The sequence below is a fragment of the Taudactylus pleione genome, unplaced genomic scaffold, assembly GCF_031769625.1.
Source record: "Taudactylus pleione unplaced genomic scaffold, aTauple2 ptg000174l, whole genome shotgun sequence".
NCBI classification, from domain to species: domain Eukaryota; kingdom Metazoa; phylum Chordata; class Amphibia; order Anura; family Myobatrachidae; genus Taudactylus; species Taudactylus pleione.
The window spans coordinates 6,380,788-6,400,667 of record NW_028284576.1 but is presented as its reverse complement, the minus strand read 5'-3'; the positions used below and the strand labels follow the sequence as shown (position 1 = coordinate 6,400,667).

At 36.0% G+C, this 19,880-nt stretch overlaps 8 non-coding genes across 8 annotated transcripts; all 8 read left to right on the top strand.

Annotated features, from left to right (window-relative positions):
- The first annotated feature begins 138 nt into the window (after positions 1-138).
- On the top strand, positions 139-211 carry TRNAA-AGC (transfer RNA alanine (anticodon AGC)). The gene has a single exon. It is a non-coding gene; the product is annotated as a tRNA-Ala (tRNA).
- A 5,074-nt stretch (positions 212-5,285) lies between these two features.
- On the top strand, positions 5,286-5,358 carry TRNAA-AGC (transfer RNA alanine (anticodon AGC)). The gene has a single exon. It is a non-coding gene; the product is annotated as a tRNA-Ala (tRNA).
- Positions 5,359-10,428: 5,070 nt separating this feature from the next.
- Positions 10,429-10,501, top strand: TRNAA-AGC (transfer RNA alanine (anticodon AGC)). Its single transcript has one exon. It is a non-coding gene; the product is annotated as a tRNA-Ala (tRNA).
- A 1,538-nt stretch (positions 10,502-12,039) lies between these two features.
- Positions 12,040-12,112, top strand: TRNAA-AGC (transfer RNA alanine (anticodon AGC)). Its single transcript has one exon. It is a non-coding gene; the product is annotated as a tRNA-Ala (tRNA).
- A 1,537-nt stretch (positions 12,113-13,649) lies between these two features.
- On the top strand, positions 13,650-13,722 carry TRNAA-AGC (transfer RNA alanine (anticodon AGC)). Its single transcript has one exon. It is a non-coding gene; the product is annotated as a tRNA-Ala (tRNA).
- A 1,537-nt stretch (positions 13,723-15,259) lies between these two features.
- On the top strand, positions 15,260-15,332 carry TRNAA-AGC (transfer RNA alanine (anticodon AGC)). The gene has a single exon. It is a non-coding gene; the product is annotated as a tRNA-Ala (tRNA).
- Positions 15,333-16,870: 1,538 nt separating this feature from the next.
- Positions 16,871-16,943, top strand: TRNAA-AGC (transfer RNA alanine (anticodon AGC)). Its single transcript has one exon. It is a non-coding gene; the product is annotated as a tRNA-Ala (tRNA).
- Positions 16,944-18,482: 1,539 nt separating this feature from the next.
- TRNAA-AGC (transfer RNA alanine (anticodon AGC)) lies at positions 18,483-18,555 on the top strand. Its single transcript has one exon. It is a non-coding gene; the product is annotated as a tRNA-Ala (tRNA).
- Positions 18,556-19,880: the final 1,325 nt, after the last annotated feature.

The window sequence follows — 19,880 nt, the reverse complement described above, 5'->3', positions numbered from 1 at the left end:
ATGAAATCATTAAGGTACTAAATACCAACGATAATGGGATTTCACTAAACTTGAGGCTAATGGATGTTTTTGAGATGTTATCTCTAAATGTAATCCAGTCCTCCTGGTGTAAGTGGTGTAAATGGTTTTAACATCAAAGGGGAATTAGCTCAAATGGTAGAGCGCTCGCTTAGCATGCGAGAGGTAGCGGGATCGATGCCCGCATTCTCCAGATAAGATTTTGGAACCAAAATTTGCTGCAATATATCAAGTGAAGAAAAACATTCCTGACCAAAATTCTTCACTGTTTTTATTTTCTTCTGATGCCCCAGGGGAATGCTGAGTTACATATAGTTATCTTGAAAATTACATGCAAACAATTTGGGGTTGATTCAAAGAGCTGATACACCACATTTCCTGTGAATAGCTGACTATAAGCCACACGTATGGTAGCTCCAAACTTGCAGCAATTTGTTGTAGCCCCATAATGCTGCATAAAAAAGTGATATCGGGTTGCTAGGGGTCCAATTTCAACTGCTGTAACTGGTGTTACTATACTGTTGCAAGGTTAACTTACCCCCGTTGTAAATAATTGAATCAACTTCTCAGAATTAACCCAGTGGATCCCAGTATCTGGTATATATTAATACATTTTTCTTATTCTTCTGGCTAAAAGTCACCGTGAATTTTTAGCTTATTCTCTATATCTTCTTAGGACTGATCACTTGTTTTCAATTTGTAAAGTTCTTTCTAGTTTTATCTAACACTAGCTGGAAAGCCATGGATGTAGAGTTAGTAAAGTCATAGCTGTTAATTTCCATGTAAGTTTGTGTATTGAGGTAAAATGTAGACAAATGGCTGGTAAATTTTGTCAAATATAGAATCCTCCTGCCACAGAATAACAAATACTAAACATGTTCCTGGGTGGGCTTGAACCACCAAACTTTTGATTAACAACTGAACGCATTAAGCAATTGCGCCACAGTGACACGTGAAAGTGCTTTCTAATGGATATTATCAGTAAGGGAAGATGAACCAGCAGAACTGAACTTAAACTGCTTAAAAGTTTCTAACATGGATCATTTCTTACAAATGGACACTATAATATGAACTTGTGCAAAGTAAGAAATAACAGGATTATACCCTGTGATTTGAGAATTTTGTCAGGGTGTGAAAATATCTTAGTCATGATGGGGGCGAATCAATCCAGATATAAAAGGGTTGAAATAGGGGGATTTCAGTTAGTCCAAGGATCCAAGAATATGAGAACTTATTTGCAGTGTTATGAAAAATTCTAGTGATGTATTCATAATGATAGATGTGCCAAATTGTATTTTTAATAAAGATAGAGAATGGTGGAACTGAGTTTTTTCAATATAAAGCTATATGGCACTTGGTAGCACTCAAAATATGCGTTATAAATTTGTGGGTATACTTAGGAATATCAGAAATATAATGAGATAAAAGGGAATATGACAGGGAGTTGGGCATTAAAATTCCTATGAGAAGGAAAGTAAGACAATGTATCTCTGTTCACAATGGAAGTAAGTTGTGATAGTGCCACCAGATGTGGGACAGTTTCCTCAGCCCCACAAAGTCTTCAACACAATGGTGATAAAGAAGGAAACATTTTATGAAATCATTAAGGTACTAAATACCAATGATAATGGGATTTCACTAAACTTGAGGCTAATGGATGTTTTTGAGATGTTATCTCTAAATGTAATCCAGTCCTACTGGTGTAAGTGGTGTAAATGGCTATGACATCAAAGGGGAATTAGCTCAAATGGTAGAGTGCTTGATTAGCATGCGAGAAGAAGCGGGATCGATGCCCGCATTCTCCAGATAACATTTTGGAACCAAGATTTGCTGCAATATATCATGTGAAGAATAACATTCCAGACCAAAATTCTTCACTGTTTTTATTTTCTTCTGATGCCCCAGAGGAATGCTGAGTTACATATAGTTATCTTGAAAATTACATGCAAACAATTTGGGGTTGATTCAAAGAGCTGATACACCACATTTCCTGTGAGTAACTGACTATAAGCCACACTTATGGTAGCTCCAAACTTGCAGTAATTTGTTGTAGCCCCATAATGCTGCAATAAAAAAGTGATATCGGGTTGCAAGGGGTCCAATTTCAACTGCTGTAACTGGTGTTACTATACTGTTGCAAGGTTAACTTACCCCCTTTGTAAATAATTGAATCAACTTCTCAGAATTAACCCAGTGGATCCCAGTATCTGGAATATATTAATAAATTTTTCTTATTCTTCTGGCTAAAAGTCACTGTGAATTTTTAGCTTATTCTCTATATCTTCTTAGGACTGATCACTTGGTTTCAATTTGTATAGTTCTTTCTAGTATTATCTAACACTAGCTGGAAAGCCATGGATGTAGAGTTAGTAAAGTCATAGCTGTTAATTTCCATGTAAGTTTGTGTATTGAGGTAAAATGTAGACAAATGGCTGGTAAATTTTGTCAAATATAGAATCCTCCTGCCACAGAATAACAAATACTAAAGACATTCCTGGGTGGGCTTGAACCACCAAACTTTTGATTAACAAGTGAACGTGTTAAGCAATTGCGCCACAGAGACACGTGAAAGTGCTTTCTAATGGATATTATCAGTAAGGGAAGATGAACCAGCAGAACTGAACTTAAACTGCTTAAAAGTTTCTAACTTGGATCATTTCTTACAAATGGACACTATAATATGAACTTGTGCAAAGTAAAAAAAAACAGGATTATACCCTGTGAATTGAGAATTTTGTCAGGGTGTGAAAATATCTTAGTCATGATGGGGGCGAATCAATCCAGTTATAAAAGGGTTGAAATAGGGGGATTTCAGTTAGTCCAAGGATCCAAGAATATGAGAACTTATTTGCAGTGTTATGAAAAATTCAAGTTATGCTTTCACAATGATAGATGTGCCAAATTGTATTTTTAATAAAGATAGAGAATGGTGGAACTGAGTTTTTTCAATATAAAGCTATATGGCACTTGGTAGCACTCAAAATATGCGTTATAAATTTGTGGGTAGACTTAGGAATGTCAGAAATATAATGAGATAAAAGGGAATATGACAGGGAGTTGGGCATTAAAATTCCTATGAGAAGGAAAGAAAGACAATGTATCTCTGTTCACAATGGAAGTAAGTTGTGACAGTACCACCAGATGTGGGACAGTTTCCTCAGCCCCACAAAGCCTCCAACACAATGGTGATAAAGAAGGAAACATTTTATGAAATCATTAAGGTACTAAATACCAATGATAATGGGATTTCACTAAACTTGAGGCTAATGGATGTTTTTGAGATGTTATCTCTAAATGTAATCCAGTCCTACTGGTGTAAGTGGTGTAAATGGCTTTGACATCAAAGGGGAATTAGCTCAAATGGTAGAGTGCTTGCTTAGCATGCGAGAGGTAGCGGGATCGATGCCCGCATTCTCCAGATAACATTTTGGAACCAAAATTTGCTGCAATATATCATGTGAAGAATAACATTCCTGACCAAAATTCTTCACTGTTTTTATTTTCTTCTGATGCCCCAGAGGAATGCTGAGTTACATATAGTTATCTTGAAAATTACATGCAAACAATTTGGGGTTGATTCAAAGAGCTCATACACCACATTTCCTGTGAGTAACTGACTATAAGCCACACTTATGGTAGCTCCAAACTTGCAGTAATTTGTTGTAGCCCCATAATGCTGCAATAAAAAAGTGATATCGGGTTGCAAGGGGTCCAATTTCAACTGCTGTAATTGGTGTTACTATACTGTTGCAAGGTTAACTTATGGAGCGTACACACGGTCAGATTTGTCAGACTTGTCAGATTTGTCAGATGAACGACTGAACGATTAAACGATTTGAACGATTGAACGATTTTTGACTGCATTAAAATGAATGGAATCGTCCAAGTCTGACTGCAAACCCATCAGATGTCAGATATCGTTATCTGACAAACGGGAACGCGCATCGTTGATCGTCCATCGTTCAGGCATGTCAGATATGAACGATTTTCCATCAGATATGAACGACTGAACGATTTATAAATCGTTATCGTCCATATCTGAAGAAAAAATCTGACCGTGTGTATGCACCATTACCCCCTTTGTAAATAATTGAATCAACTTCTCAGAATTAACCCAGTGGATCCCAGTATCTGGAATATATTAATAAATTTTTCTTATTCTTCTGGCTAAAAGTCACTGTGATTTTTTAGCTTATTCTCTATATCTTCTTAGGACTGATCACTTGTTTTCAATTTGTAAAGTTCTTTCTAGTATTATCTAACACTAGCTGGAAAGCCATGGATGTAGAGTTAGTAAAGTCATAGCTGTTAATTTCCATGTAAGTTTGTGTATTGAGGTAAAATGTAGACAAATGGCTGGTAAATTTTGTCAAATATAGAATCCTCCTGCCACAGAATAACAAATACTAAAGACATTCCTGGGTGGGCTTGAACCACCAAACTTTTGATTAACAACTGAACGCGTTAAGCAATTGCACCACAGAGACGCGTGAAAGTGCTTTCTAATGGATATTATCAGTAAGGGAAGATGAACCAGCAGAACTGAACTTAAACTGCTTAAAAGTTTCTAACTTGGATCATTTCTTACAAATGGACACTATAATATGAACTTGTGCAAAGTAAAAAATAACAGGATTATACCCTGTGAATTGAGAATTTTGTCAGGGTGTGAAAATATCTTAGTCATGATGGGGGCGAATCAATCCAGTTATAAAAGGGTTGAAATAGGGGGATTTCAGTTAGTCCAAGGATCCAAGAATATGAGAACTTATTTGCAGTGTTATGAAAAATTCAAGTTATGCATTCACAATGATAGATGTGCCAAATTGTATTTATAATAAAGATAGAGAATGGTGGAACTGAGTTTTTTCAATATAAAGATATATGGCATTTGGTAGCACTCCAAATATGCGTTATAAATTTGTGGGTATACTTAGGAATATCAGAAATATAATGAGATAAAAGGGAATATGACAGGGAGTTATGCATTAAAATTTCTATGAGAAGGAAAGTAAGAATGTATCTCTGTTCACAATGGAAGTAAGTTGTGACAGTGCCACCAGATGTGGGAGAGTTTCCTCAGCCCCACAAAGTCTCCAACACAATGGTGATAAAGAAGGAAACATTTTATGAAATCATTAAGGTACTAAATACCAACGATAATGGGATTTCACTAAACTTGAGGCTAATGGATGTTTTTGAGATGTTATCTCTAAATGTAATCCAGTCCTCCTGGTGTAAGTGGTGTAAATGGTTTTAACATCATAGGGGAATTAGCTCAAATGGTAGAGCGCTCGCTTAGCATGCGAGAGGTAGCGGGATCGATGCCCGCATTCTCCAGATAAGATTTTGGAACCAAAATTTGCTGTAATATATCATGTGAAGAATAACATTCCTGACCAAAATTCTTCACTGTTTTTATTTTCTTCTGATGCCCCAGAGGAATGCTGAGTTACATATAGTTATCTTGAAAATTACATGCAAACAATTTGGGGTTGATTCAAAGAGCTGATACACTACATTTCCTGTGAGTAACTGACTATAAGCCACACTTATGGTAGCTCCAAACTTGCAGCAATTTGTTGTAGCCCCATAATGCTGCAATAAAAAGTGATATCGGGTTGCAAGGGGTCCAATTTGAACTGCTGTAACTGGTGTTACTATACTGTTGCAAGGTTAACTTACCCCCTTTGTAAATAATTGAATCAACTTCTCAGAATTAACCTAGTGGATCCCAGTATCTGGAATATATTAATAAATTTTTCTTATTCTTCTGGCTAAAAGTCACTGTGAATTTTTAGCTTATTCTCTATATCTTCTTAGGACTGATCACTTGTTTTCAATTTGTATAGTTCTGCTAGTATTATCTAACACTAGCTGGAAAGCCATGGATGTAGAGTTAGTAAAGTCATAGCTGTTAATTTCCATGTAAGTTTGTGTATTGAGGTAAAATGTAGACAAATGGCTGGTTAATTTTGTCAAATATAGAATCCTCCTGCCACAGAATAACAAATACTAAAGACGTTCCTGGGTGGGCTTGAACCACCAAACTTTTGATTAACAACTGAATGCGTTAAGCAATTGCGCCACAGAGACACGTGAAAGTGCTTTCTAATGGATATTATCAGTAAGGGAAGATGAACCAGCAGAACTGAACTTAAACTGCTTAAAAGTTTCTAACTTGGATCATTTCTTACAAATGGACACTATAATATGAACTTGTGCAAAGTAAGAAATAACAGGATTATACCCTGTGATTTGAGAATTTTGTCAGGGTGTGAAAATATCTTAGTCATGATGGGGGCGAATCAATCCAGATATAAAAGGGTTGAAATAGGGGGATTTCAGTTAGTCCAAGGATCCAAGAATATGAGAACTTATTTGCAGTGTTATGAAAAATTCTAGTGATGTATTCATAATGATAGATGTGCCAAATTGTATTTTTAATAAAGATAGAGAATGGTGGAACTGAGTTTTTTCAATATAAAGCTATATGGCACTTGGTAGCACTCAAAATATGCGTTATAAATTTGTGGGTATACTTAGGAATATCAGAAATATGAGATAAAAGGGAATATGACAGGGAGTTGGGCATTAAAATTCCTATGAGAAGGAAAGTAAGACAATGTATCTCTGTTCACAATGGAAGTAAGTTGTGATAGTGCCACCAGATGTGGGACAGTTTCCTCAGCCCCACAAAGTCTTCAACACAATGGTGATAAAGAAGGAAACATTTTATGAAATCATTAAGGTACTAAATACCAATGATAATGGGATTTCACTAAACTTGAGGCTAATGGATGTTTTTGAGATGTTATCTCTAAATGTAATCCAGTCCTACTGGTGTAAGTGGTGTAAATGGCTATGACATCAAAGGGGAATTAGCTCAAATGGTAGAGTGCTTGATTAGCATGCGAGAAGAAGCGGGATCGATGCCCGCATTCTCCAGATAACATTTTGGAACCAAGATTTGCTGCAATATATCATGTGAAGAATAACATTCCAGACCAAAATTCTTCACTGTTTTTATTTTCTTCTGATGCCCCAGAGGAATGCTGAGTTACATATAGTTATCTTGAAAATTACATGCAAACAATTTGGGGTTGATTCAAAGAGCTGATACACCACATTTCCTGTGAGTAACTGACTATAAGCCACACTTATGGTAGCTCCAAACTTGCAGTAATTTGTTGTAGCCCCATAATGCTGCAATAAAAAAGTGATATCGGGTTGCAAGGGGTCCAATTTCAACTGCTGTAACTGGTGTTACTATACTGTTGCAAGGTTAACTTACCCCCTTTGTAAATAATTGAATCAACTTCTCAGAATTAACCCAGTGGATCCCAGTATCTGGAATATATTAATAAATTTTTCTTATTCTTCTGGCTAAAAGTCACTGTGAATTTTTAGCTTATTCTCTATATCTTCTTAGGACTGATCACTTGGTTTCAATTTGTATAGTTCTTTCTAGTATTATCTAACACTAGCTGGAAAGCCATGGATGTAGAGTTAGTAAAGTCATAGCTGTTAATTTCCATGTAAGTTTGTGTATTGAGGTAAAATGTAGACAAATGGCTGGTAAATTTTGTCAAATATAGAATCCTCCTGCCACAGAATAACAAATACTAAAGACATTCCTGGGTGGGCTTGAACCACCAAACTTTTGATTAACAAGTGAACGCGTTAAGCAATTGCGCCACAGAGACGCGTGAAAGTGCTTTCTAATGGATATTATCAGTAAGGGAAGATGAACCAGCAGAACTGAACTTAAACTGCTTAAAAGTTTCTAACTTGGATCATTTCTTACAAATGGACACTATAATATGAACTTGTGCAAAGTAAAAAAAAACAGGATTATACCCTGTGAATTGAGAATTTTGTCAGGGTGTGAAAATATCTTAGTCATGATGGGGGCGAATCAATCCAGTTATAAAAGGGTTGAAATAGGGGGATTTCAGTTAGTCCAAGGATCCAAGAATATGAGAACTTATTTGCAGTGTTATGAAAAATTCAAGTTATGCTTTCACAATGATAGATGTGCCAAATTGTATTTTTAATAAAGATAGAGAATGGTGGAACTGAGTTTTTTCAATATAAAGCTATATGGCACTTGGTAGCACTCAAAATATGCGTTATAAATTTGTGGGTAGACTTAGGAATGTCAGAAATATAATGAGATAAAAGGGAATATGACAGGGAGTTGGGCATTAAAATTCCTATGAGAAGGAAAGAAAGACAATGTATCTCTGTTCACAATGGAAGTAAGTTGTGACAGTACCACCAGATGTGGGACAGTTTCCTCAGCCCCACAAAGCCTCCAACACAATGGTGATAAAGAAGGAAACATTTTATGAAATCATTAAGGTACTAAATACCAATGATAATGGGATTTCACTAAACTTGAGGCTAATGGATGTTTTTGAGATGTTATCTCTAAATGTAATCCAGTCCTACTGGTGTAAGTGGTGTAAATGGCTTTGACATCAAAGGGGAATTAGCTCAAATGGTAGAGTGCTTGCTTAGCATGCGAGAGGTAGCGGGATCGATGCCCGCATTCTCCAGATAACATTTTGGAACCAAAATTTGCTGCAATATATCATGTGAAGAATAACATTCCTGACCAAAATTCTTCACTGTTTTTATTTTCTTCTGATGCCCCAGAGGAATGCTGAGTTACATATAGTTATCTTGAAAATTACATGCAAACAATTTGGGGTTGATTCAAAGAGCTCATACACCACATTTCCTGTGAGTAACTGACTATAAGTCACACTTATGGTAGCTCCAAACTTGCAGTAATTTGTTGTAGCCCCATAATGCTGCAATAAAAAAGTGATATCGGGTTGCAAGGGGTCCAATTTCAACTGCTGTAATTGGTGTTACTATACTGTTGCAAGGTTAACTTATGGAGCGTACACACGGTCAGATTTGTCAGACTTGTCAGATTTGTCAGATGAACGACTGAACGATTAAACGATTTGAACGATTGAACGATTTTTGACTGCATTAAAATGAATGGAATCGTCCAAGTCTGACTGCAAACCCATCAGATGTCAGATATCGTTATCTGACAAACGGGAACGCGCATCGTTGATCGTCCATCGTTCAGGCATGTCAGATATGAACGATTTTCCATCAGATATGAACGACTGAACGATTTATAAATCGTTATCGTCCATATCTGAAGAAAAAATCTGACCGTGTGTATGCACCATTACCCCCTTTGTAAATAATTGAATCAACTTCTCAGAATTAACCCAGTGGATCCCAGTATCTGGAATATATTAATAAATTTTTCTTATTCTTCTGGCTAAAAGTCACTGTGATTTTTTAGCTTATTCTCTATATCTTCTTAGGACTGATCACTTGTTTTCAATTTGTAAAGTTCTTTCTAGTATTATCTAACACTAGCTGGAAAGCCATGGATGTAGAGTTAGTAAAGTCATAGCTGTTAATTTCCATGTAAGTTTGTGTATTGAGGTAAAATGTAGACAAATGGCTGGTAAATTTTGTCAAATATAGAATCCTCCTGCCACAGAATAACAAATACTAAAGACATTCCTGGGTGGGCTTGAACCACCAAACTTTTGATTAACAACTGAACGCGTTAAGCAATTGCACCACAGAGACGCGTGAAAGTGCTTTCTAATGGATATTATCAGTAAGGGAAGATGAACCAGCAGAACTGAACTTAAACTGCTTAAAAGTTTCTAACTTGGATCATTTCTTACAAATGGACACTATAATATGAACTTGTGCAAAGTAAAAAATAACAGGATTATACCCTGTGAATTGAGAATTTTGTCAGGGTGTGAAAATATCTTAGTCATGATGGGGGCGAATCAATCCAGTTATAAAAGGGTTGAAATAGGGGGATTTCAGTTAGTCCAAGGATCCAAGAATATGAGAACTTATTTGCAGTGTTATGAAAAATTCAAGTTATGCATTCACAATGATAGATGTGCCAAATTGTATTTATAATAAAGATAGAGAATGGTGGAACTGAGTTTTTTCAATATAAAGATATATGGCATTTGGTAGCACTCCAAATATGCGTTATAAATTTGTGGGTATACTTAGTAATATCAGAAATATAATGAGATAAAAGGGAATATGACAGGGAGTTATGCATTAAAATTTCTATGAGAAGGAAAGTAAGAATGTATCTCTGTTCACAATGGAAGTAAGTTGTGACAGTGCCACCAGATGTGGGAGAGTTTCCTCAGCCCCACAAAGTCTCCAACACAATGGTGATAAAGAAGGAAACATTTTATGAAATCATTAAGGTACTAAATACCAACGATAATGGGATTTCACTAAACTTGAGGCTAATGGATGTTTTTGAGATGTTATCTCTAAATGTAATCCAGTCCTCCTGGTGTAAGTGGTGTAAATGGTTTTAACATCAAAGGGGAATTAGCTCAAATGGTAGAGCGCTCGCTTAGCATGCGAGAGGTAGCGGGATCGATGCCCGCATTCTCCAGATAAGATTTTGGAACCAAAATTTGCTGTAATATATCATGTGAAGAATAACATTCCTGACCAAAATTCTTCACTGTTTTTATTTTCTTCTGATGCCCCAGAGGAATGCTGAGTTACATATAGTTATCTTGAAAATTACATGCAAACAATTTGGGGTTGATTCAAAGAGCTGATACACTACATTTCCTGTGAGTAACTGACTATAAGCCACACTTATGGTAGCTCCAAACTTGCAGCAATTTGTTGTAGCCCCATAATGCTGCAATAAAAAGTGATATCGGGTTGCAAGGGGTCCAATTTGAACTGCTGTAACTGGTGTTACTATACTGTTGCAAGGTTAACTTACCCCCTTTGTAAATAATTGAATCAACTTCTCAGAATTAACCTAGTGGATCCCAGTATCTGGAATATATTAATAAATTTTTCTTATTCTTCTGGCTAAAAGTCACTGTGAATTTTTAGCTTATTCTCTATATCTTCTTAGGACTGATCACTTGTTTTCAATTTGTATAGTTCTGCTAGTATTATCTAACACTAGCTGGAAAGCCATGGATGTAGAGTTAGTAAAGTCATAGCTGTTAATTTCCATGTAAGTTTGTGTATTGAGGTAAAATGTAGACAAATGGCTGGTTAATTTTGTCAAATATAGAATCCTCCTGCCACAGAATAACAAATACTAAAGACGTTCCTGGGTGGGCTTGAACCACCAAACTTTTGATTAACAACTGAATGCGTTAAGCAATTGCGCCACAGAGACACGTGAAAGTGCTTTCTAATGGATATTATCAGTAAGGGAAGATGAACCAGCAGAACTGAACTTAAACTGCTTAAAAGTTTCTAACTTGGATCATTTCTTACAAATGGACACTATAATATGAACTTGTGCAAAGTAAAAAAAAACAGGATTATACCCTGTGAATTGAGAATTTTGTCAGGGTGTGAAAATATCTTAGTCATGATGGGGGCGAATCAATCCAGTTATAAAAGGGTTGAAATAGGGGGATTTCAGTTAGTCCAAGGATCCAAGAATATGAGAACTTATTTGCAGTGTTATGAAAAATTTAAGTTATGCATTCACAATGATAGATGTGCCAAATTGTATTTTTAATAAAGATAGAGAATGGTGGAACTGAGTTTTTTCAATATAAAGCTATATGGCACTTGGTAGCACTCAAAATATGCGTTATAAATTTGTGGGTAGACTTAGGAATGTCAGAAATATAATGAGATAAAAGGGAATATGACAGGGAGTTGGGCATTAAAATTCCTATGAGAAGGAAAGAAAGACAATGTATCTCTGTTCACAATGGAAGTAAGTTGTGACAGTACCACCAGATGTGGGACAGTTTCCTCAGCCCCACAAAGTCTCCAACACAATGGTGATAAAGAAGGAAACATTTTATGAAATCATTAAGGTACTAAATACCAACGATAATGGGATTTCACTAAACTTGAGGCTAATGGATGTTTTTGAGATGTTATCTCTAAATGTAATCCAGTCCTCCTGGTGTAAGTGGTGTAAATGGTTTTAACATCAAAGGGGAATTAGCTCAAATGGTAGAGCGCTCGCTTAGCGTGCGAGAGGTAGCGGGATCGATGCCCGCATTCTCCAGATAAGATTTTGGAACCAAAATTTGCTGCAATATATCAAGTGAAGAATAACATTCCTGACCAAAATTCTTCACTGTTTTTATTTTCTTCTGATGCCCCAGGGGAATGCTGAGTTACATATAGTTATCTTGAAAATTACATGCAATCAATTTGGGGTTGATTCAAAGAGCTGATACACCACATTTCCTGTGAATAGCTGACTATAAGCCACACGTATGGTAGCTCCAAACTTGCAGCAATTTGTTGTAGCCCCATAATGCTGCATAAAAAAGTGATATCGGGTTGCTAGGGGTCCAATTTCAACTGCTGTAACTGGTGTTACTATATTGTTGCAAGGTTAACTTACCCCCTTTGTAAATAATTGAATCAACTTCTCAGAATTAACCCAGTGGATCCCAGTATCTGGTATATATTAATACATTTTTCTTATTCTTCTGGCTAAAAGTCACCGTGAATTTTTAGCTTATTCTCTATATCTTCTTAGGACTGATCACTTGTATTCAATTTGTAAAGTTCTTTCTAGTATTATCTAACACTAGCTGGAAAGCCATTGATGTAGAGTTAGTAAAGTCAAAGCTGTTAATTTCCATGTAAGTTTGTGTATTGAGGTAAAATGTAGACAAATGGCTGGTAAATTTTGTCAAATATGGAATCCTCCTGCCACAGAATAACAAATACTAAACATGTTCCTGGGTGGGCTTGAACCACCAAACTTTTGATTAACAACCGAACGCATTAAGCAATTGCACCACAGTGACACGTGAAAGTGCTTTCTAATGGATATTATCAGTAAGGGAAGATGAACCAGCAGAACTGAACTTAAACTGCTTAAAAGTTTCTAACTTGGATCATTTCTTACAAATGGACACTATAATATGAACTTGTGCAAAGTAAGAAATAACAGGATTATACCCTGTGATTTGAGAATTTTGTCAGGGCGTGAAAATATCTTAGTCATGATGGGGGCGAATCAATCCAGATATAAAAGGGTTGAAATAGGGGGATTTCAGTTAGTCCAAGGATCCAAGAATATGAGAACTTATTTGCAGTGTTATGAAAAATTCTAGTGATGTATTCATAATGATAGATGTGCCAAATTGTATTTATAATAAAGATAGAGAATGGTGGAAATGAGTTTTTTCAATATAAAGCTATATGGCATTTGGTAGCACTCAAAATATGTGTTATAAATTTGTGGGTATACTTAGGAATATCAGAAATATAATGAGATAAAAGGGAATATGACAGGGAGTTATGCATTAAAATTTCTATGAGAAGGAAAGTAAGAATGTATCTCTGTTCACAATGGAAGTAAGTTGTGACAGTGCCACCAGATGTGGGAGAGTTTCCTCAGCCCCACAAAGTCTCCAACACAATGGTGATAAAGAAGGAAACATTTTATGAAATCATTAAGGTACTAAATACCAACGATAATGGGATTTCACTAAACTTGAGGCTAATGGATGTTTTTGAGATGTTATCTCTAAATGTAATCCAGTCCTCCTGGTGTAAGTGGTGTAAATGGTTTTAACATCAAAGGGGAATTAGCTCAAATGGTAGAGCGCTCGCTTAGCGTGCGAGAGGTAGCGGGATCGATGCCCGCATTCTCCAGATAAGATTTTGGAACCAAAATTTGCTGCAATATATCAAGTGAAGAATAACATTCCTGACCAAAATTCTTCACTGTTTTTATTTTCTTCTGATGCCCCAGGGGAATGCTGAGTTACATATAGTTATCTTGAAAATTACATGCAATCAATTTGGGGTTGATTCAAAGAGCTGATACACCACATTTCCTGTGAATAGCTGACTATAAGCCACACGTATGGTAGCTCCAAACTTGCAGCAATTTGTTGTAGCCCCATAATGCTGCATAAAAAAGTGATATCGGGTTGCTAGGGGTCCAATTTCAACTGCTGTAACTGGTGTTACTATATTGTTGCAAGGTTAACTTACCCCCTTTGTAAATAATTGAATCAACTTCTCAGAATTAACCCAGTGGATCCCAGTATCTGGTATATATTAATACATTTTTCTTATTCTTCTGGCTAAAAGTCACCGTGAATTTTTAGCTTATTCTCTATATCTTCTTAGGACTGATCACTTGTATTCAATTTGTAAAGTTCTTTCTAGTATTATCTAACACTAGCTGGAAAGCCATTGATGTAGAGTTAGTAAAGTCAAAGCTGTTAATTTCCATGTAAGTTTGTGTATTGAGGTAAAATGTAGACAAATGGCTGGTAAATTTTGTCAAATATGGAATCCTCCTGCCACAGAATAACAAATACTAAACATGTTCCTGGGTGGGCTTGAACCACCAAACTTTTGATTAACAACCGAACGCATTAAGCAATTGCACCACAGTGACACGTGAAAGTGCTTTCTAATGGATATTATCAGTAAGGGAAGATGAACCAGCAGAACTGAACTTAAACTGCTTAAAAGTTTCTAACTTGGATCATTTCTTACAAATGGACACTATAATATGAACTTGTGCAAAGTAAGAAATAACAGGATTATACCCTGTGATTTGAGAATTTTGTCAGGGCGTGAAAATATCTTAGTCATGATGGGGGCGAATCAATCCAGATATAAAAGGGTTGAAATAGGGGGATTTCAGTTAGTCCAAGGATCCAAGAATATGAGAACTTATTTGCAGTGTTATGAAAAATTCTAGTGATGTATTCATAATGATAGATGTGCCAAATTGTATTTATAATAAAGATAGAGAATGGTGGAAATGAGTTTTTTCAATATAAAGCTATATGGCATTTGGTAGCACTCAAAATATGTGTTATAAATTTGTGGGTATACTTAGGAATATCAGAAATATAATGAGATAAAAGGGAATATGACAGGGAGTTATGCATTAAAATTTCTATGAGAAGGAAAGTAAGAATGTATCTCTGTTCACAATGGAAGTAAGTTGTGACAGTGCCACCAGATGTGGGAGAGTTTCCTCAGCCCCACAAAGTCTCCAACACAATGGTGATAAAGAAGGAAACATTTTATGAAATCATTAAGGTACTAAATACCAACGATAATGGGATTTCACTAAACTTGAGGCTAATGGATGTTTTTGAGATGTTATCTCTAAATGTAATCCAGTCCTCCTGGTGTAAGTGGTGTAAATGGTTTTAACATCAAAGGGGAATTAGCTCAAATGGTAGAGCGCTCGCTTAGCATGCGAGAGGTAGCGGGATCGATGCCCGCATTCTCCAGATAAGATTTTGGAACCAAAATTTGCTGTAATATATCATGTGAAGAATAACATTCCTGACCAAAATTCTTCACTGTTTTTATTTTCTTCTGATGCCCCAGAGGAATGCTGAGTTACATATAGTTATCTTGAAAATTACATGCAAACAATTTGGGGTTGATTCAAAGAGCTGATACACTACATTTCCTGTGAGTAACTGACTATAAGCCACACTTATGGTAGCTCCAAACTTGCAGCAATTTGTTGTAGCCCCATAATGCTGCAATAAAAAGTGATATCGGGTTGCAAGGGGTCCAATTTGAACTGCTGTAACTGGTGTTACTATACTGTTGCAAGGTTAACTTACCCCCTTTGTAAATAATTGAATCAACTTCTCAGAATTAACCTAGTGGATCCCAGTATCTGGAATATATTAATAAATTTTTCTTATTCTTCTGGCTAAAAGTCACTGTGAATTTTTAGCTTATTCTCTATATCTTCTTAGGACTGATCACTTGTTTTCAATTTGTATAGTTCTGCTAGTATTATCTAACACTAGCTGGAAAGCCATGGATGTAGAGTTAGTAAAGTCATAGCTGTTAATTTCCATGTAAGTTTGTGTATTGAGGTAAAATGTAGACAAATGGCTGGTTAATTTTGTCAAATATAGAATCCTCCTGCCACAGAATAACAAATACTAAAGACGTTCCTGGGTGGGCTTGAACCACCAAACTTTTGATTAACAACTGAATGCGTTAAGCAATTGCGCCACAGAGACACGTGAAAGTGCTTTCTAATGGATATTATCAGTAAGGGAAGATGAACCAGCAGAACTGAACTTAAACTGCTTAAAAGTTTCTAACTTGGATCATTTCTTACAAATGGACACTATAATATGAACTTGTGCAAAGCAAAAAAAAACAGGATTATACCCTGTGAATTGAGAATTTTGTCAGGGTGTGAAAAAATCTTAGTCATGATGGGGGCGAATCAATCCAGTTATAAAAGGGTTGAAATAGGGGGATTTCAGTTAGTCCAAGGATCCAAGAATATGAGAACTTATTTGCAGTGTTATGAAAAATTTAAGTTATGCATTCACAATGATAGATGTGCCAAATTGTATTTTTAATAAAGATAGAGAATGGTGGAACTGAGTTTTTTCAATATAAAGCTATATGGCACTTGGTAGCACTCAAAATATGCGTTATAAATTTGTGGGTAGACTTAGGAATGTCAGAAATATAATGAGATAAAAGGGAATATGACAGGGAGTTGGGCATTAAAATTCCTATGAGAAGGAAAGAAAGACAATGTATCTCTGTTCACAATGGAAGTAAGTTGTGACAGTACCACCAGATGTGGGACAGTTTCCTCAGCCCCACAAAGTCTCCAACACAATGGTGATAAAGAAGGAAACATTTTATGAAATCATTAAGGTACTAAATACCAACGATAATGGGATTTCACTAAACTTGAGGCTAATGGATGTTTTTGAGATGTTATCTCTAAATGTAATCCAGTCCTCCTGGTGTAAGTGGTGTAAATGGTTTTAACATCAAAGGGGAATTAGCTCAAATGGTAGAGCGCTCGCTTAGCGTGCGAGAGGTAGCGGGATCGATGCCCGCATTCTCCAGATAAGATTTTGGAACCAAAATTTGCTGCAATATATCAAGTGAAGAATAACATTCCTGACCAAAATTCTTCACTGTTTTTATTTTCTTCTGATGCCCCAGGGGAATGCTGAGTTACATATAGTTATCTTGAAAATTACATGCAATCAATTTGGGGTTGATTCAAAGAGCTGATACACCACATTTCCTGTGAATAGCTGACTATAAGCCACACGTATGGTAGCTCCAAACTTGCAGCAATTTGTTGTAGCCCCATAATGCTGCATAAAAAAGTGATATCGGGTTGCTAGGGGTCCAATTTCAACTGCTGTAACTGGTGTTACTATATTGTTGCAAGGTTAACTTACCCCCTTTGTAAATAATTGAATCAACTTCTCAGAATTAACCCAGTGGATCCCAGTATCTGGTATATATTAATACATTTTTCTTATTCTTCTGGCTAAAAGTCACCGTGAATTTTTAGCTTATTCTCTATATCTTCTTAGGACTGATCACTTGTATTCAATTTGTAAAGTTCTTTCTAGTATTATCTAACACTAGCTGGAAAGCCATTGATGTAGAGTTAGTAAAGTCAAAGCTGTTAATTTCCATGTAAGTTTGTGTATTGAGGTAAAATGTAGACAAATGGCTGGTAAATTTTGTCAAATATGGAATCCTCCTGCCACAGAATAACAAATACTAAACATGTTCCTGGGTGGGCTTGAACCACCAAACTGTTGATTAACAACCGAACGCATTAAGCAATTGCACCACAGTGACACGTGAAAGTGCTTTCTAATGGATATTATCAGTAAGGGAAGATGAACCAGCAGAACTGAACTTAAACTGCTTAAAAGTTTCTAACTTGGATCATTTCTTACAAATGGACACTATAATATGAACTTGTGCAAAGTAAGAAATAACAGGATTATACCCTGTGATTTGAGAATTTTGTCAGGGCGTGAAAATATCTTAGTCATGATGGGGGCGAATCAATCCAGATATAAAAGGGTTGAAATAGGGGGATTTCAGTTAGTCCAAGGATCCAAGAATATGAGAACTTATTTGCAGTGTTATGAAAAATTCTAGTGATGTATTCATAATGATAGATGTGCCAAATTGTATTTATAATAAAGATAGAGAATGGTGGAAATGAGTTTTTTCAATATAAAGCTATATGGCATTTGGTAGCACTCAAAATATGTGTTATAAATTTGTGGGTATACTTAGGAATATCAGAAATATAATGAGATAAAAGGGAATATGACAGGGAGTTGGGCATTAAAATTCCTATGAGAAGGAAAGTAAGACAATGTATCTCTGTTCACAATGGAAGTAAGTTGTGACAGTACCACCAGATGTGGGACAGTTTCCTCAGCCCCACAAAGTCTCCAACACAATGGTGATAAAGAAGGAAACATTTTATGAAATCATTAAGGTACTAAATACCAATGATAATGGGATTTCACTAAACTTGAGGCTAATGGATGTTTTTGAGATGTTATCTCTAAATGTAATCCAGTCCTACTGGTGTAAGTGGTGTAAATGGCTTTGACATCAAAGGGGAATTAGCTCAAATGGTAGAGTGCTTGCTTAGCATGCAAGAGGTAGCGGGATCAATGCCCGCATTCTCCAGATAACATTTTGGAACCAAAATTTGCTGCAATATATCATGTGAAGAATAACATTCCTGACCAAAATTCTTCACTGTTTTTATTTTCTTCTGATGCCCCAGAGGAATGCTGAGTTACATATAGTTATCTTGAAAATTACATGCAAACAATTTGGGGTTGATTCAAAGAGCTGATACACCACATTTCCTGTGAGTAACTGACTATAAGCCACACTTATGGTAGCTCCAAACTTGCAGTAATTTGTTGTAGCCCCATAATGCTGCAATAAAAAAGTGATATCGGGTTGCAAGGGGTCCAATTTCAACTGCTGTAACTGGTGTTACTATACTGTTGCAAGGTTAACTTACCCCCTTTGTAAATAATTGAATCAACTTCTCAGAATTAACCCAGTGGTTCCCAGTATCTGGAATATATTAATAAATTTTTCTTATTCTTCTGGCTAAAAGTCACTGTGAATTTTTAGCTTATTCTCTATATCTTCTTAGGACTGATCACTTGTTTTCAATTTGTAAAGTTCTTTCTAGTATTACCTAACACTAGCTGGAAAGCCATGGATGTAGAGTTAGTAAAGTCATAGCTGTTAATTTCCATGTAAGTTTGTGTATTGAGGTAAAATGTAGACAAATGGCTGGTAAATTTTGACAAATATAGAATCCTCCTGCCACAGAATAACAAATACTAAAGACATTCCTGGGTGGGCTTGAACCACCAAACTTTTGATTAACAACTGAACGCGTTAAGCAATTGCACCACAGAGACGCGTGAAAGTGCTTTCTAATGGATATTATCAGTAAGGGAAGATGAACCAGCAGAACTGAACTTAAACTGCTTAAAAGTTTCTAACTTGGATCATTTCTTACAAATGGACACTATAATATGAACTTGTGCAAAGTAAAAAATAACAGGATTATACCCTGTGAATTGAGAATTTTGTCAGGGTGTGAAAATATCTTAGTCATGATGGGGGCGAATCAATCCAGTTATAAAAGGGTTGAAATAGGGGGATTTCAGTTAGTCCAAGGATCCAAGAATATGAGAACTTATTTGCAGTGTTATGAAAAATTCAAGTTATGCATTCACAATGATAGATGTGCCAAATTGTATTTATAATAAAGATAGAGAATGGTGGAACTGAGTTTTTTCATTATAAAGATATATGGCATTTGGTAGCACTCCAAATATGCGTTATAAATTTGTGGGTATACTTAGGAATATCAGAAATATAATGAGATAAAAGGGAATATGACAGGGAGTTGGGCATTAAAATTCCTATGAGAAGGAAAGTAAGAATGTATCTCTGTTCACAATGGAAGTAAGTTGTGACAG